General features: G+C 39.3%; 1 long non-coding RNA gene across 1 annotated transcript; it reads right to left on the bottom strand.

The window, feature by feature from the left end:
• Positions 1-1,079: 1,079 nt before the first annotated feature.
• LOC118599728 lies at positions 1,080-1,687 on the bottom strand. The gene is made up of 2 exons (XR_004949210.1): positions 1,590-1,687; positions 1,080-1,459 (listed from the first exon to the last, which is right to left on the bottom strand). It is a non-coding gene; the product is annotated as an uncharacterized LOC118599728 (long non-coding RNA).

Below are 1,687 nucleotides of genomic sequence, written 5' to 3'. Positions count from 1 at the left end.
AATGTTGAACTGCAGTTTCTTTACAAGTTGCAAACAAGGTTGGAAGCTAGCACAAGTTTTTGTTTATTTGTATTTACCTGTTGCAAACAAGGTTTGGAGTCACAGAAATTATGAATACGCTCACGTGGCAAATGTGCAGCAGTGTCGGACTGTGTTTTCTAAAAGTGTTACCAACAAGGTTGTGAGTTAGAAAAAAAAAAAAAAAGGTTGTGAGTTAGCGTAGCCACAGTAGTAGTTTTAGCACTATCAGTCTGTTTTTTTGCCTGTTACTAACAAGGTTTGGAGTTACACGTATTGTGAATGCGCCAATGTTGCTAACATGTACCGACATCAGACTGTGTTATCTTTTACATGTTACGAACAAGGTTGGGAGTTAGCGTACGCACAGTAACATTTGTTTTAGCAATATACAGTAAGCCTGTTTTTTTATGCATTACTAACAAGATTTGGAGTTACAGGTTTTGTGAATACCCCAACGTAGCTAATGTGTAGCGGTGTCGGACTGTTTTTTCTTTATGTCTTACTAACAAGGTTGGTAGTTAGAGTAGTCACAGTAACATTTGTTTTAGCTCTATCCGTCAGTTTTCTTTTTTTTTTTTACGTAATAACAAGGTTTGGAGTTACAGGTATTGAGAATATGCTAATGTGGCTACTGTGTAGTGGTGTCGGACTTTATTTTCCTTACATGTTACTTATAAGGCTTGGAGTTAGCGCAGTCACAACATTTGTTTTAGTGCTATCCGTTTATTTTTACTAACAGTGTTAGGAGTTAAAGGTATTGTAAATATGCTAATGTTGCTAACGTGTTACAATCAAGTTCTAAAATGACTGTGAACCCAGTTAGAGGGACTCCTTTTCTCTGTCCGTTTTGTCTCACTTAGTTTGCGTTACTTTTTGTTGCACCTTTTATTTGATATAATTTCGAAAACAAACCATTTATTGACAGTGGGCCCTATAATGTAGAAAATACTGTTAATTTTGGGGGGGGGGGGTTCATTAAGCTCGTATGTAGCTAAAATGTAGAGCTGTAACTGGAGGAATTTTTGTTTTCCACCTGTTTTTTCCATGGAAATCCATTAGTTTTTATTTTTTTTTTGAGAGAACTCTGCCGTCGACTTTAAATGTATCCTGTCCTTAAATGAGTGTGAAATGGTAGTTCTAATTTGAGAGCGGCTTTTATGTGGCTTCCGTGCATTGAGCTCAGCAGCCTGCGGTGACGAGGTTTAACAGGCAATCACAAATCCTCTTCACACCCCGCTGGCTGCGAGCGTTTTAAGATGGTCAGAGAAGAGACCGATGATTATACAGACACTTCCTGGATCGGGAGGGAGACGGAGCAGCTGGGGAGTAAAGATGTGAGGAAACAAGGCGGACGAGACCATTTTGCCATAATGCAGTTGATATCACAGGAGCAGGGCTATTAACTTGGTAATGGCAGTTTTAACTCTTCAGTGTCCGCCTGTGAGAATAACAGAGTAATAAGGCACAAGTATGCAGGGAGGAGTGGTATCAATTGATCAACAGGAGATATGATTGCAGAGATGAAATGTGACAACACGCTGAGACTCCATATTGATATGTAACAGCACCTGATGAGAGGTTTCTGTTCCTCTTCACTCCCAACGCTTTCACTTCTTGCATTTTTTTAAAGAATTTCTCCAAGATGGCAGCAAGGGAATTATGCTGA

Source organism: Oryzias melastigma, linkage group LG2 (genome assembly GCF_002922805.2).
Source record: "Oryzias melastigma strain HK-1 linkage group LG2, ASM292280v2, whole genome shotgun sequence".
Taxonomy (NCBI): domain Eukaryota; kingdom Metazoa; phylum Chordata; class Actinopteri; order Beloniformes; family Adrianichthyidae; genus Oryzias; species Oryzias melastigma.
The sequence above is the reverse complement of the archived record's forward strand: the minus strand, read 5'-3'. Positions and strand labels throughout refer to the sequence as shown.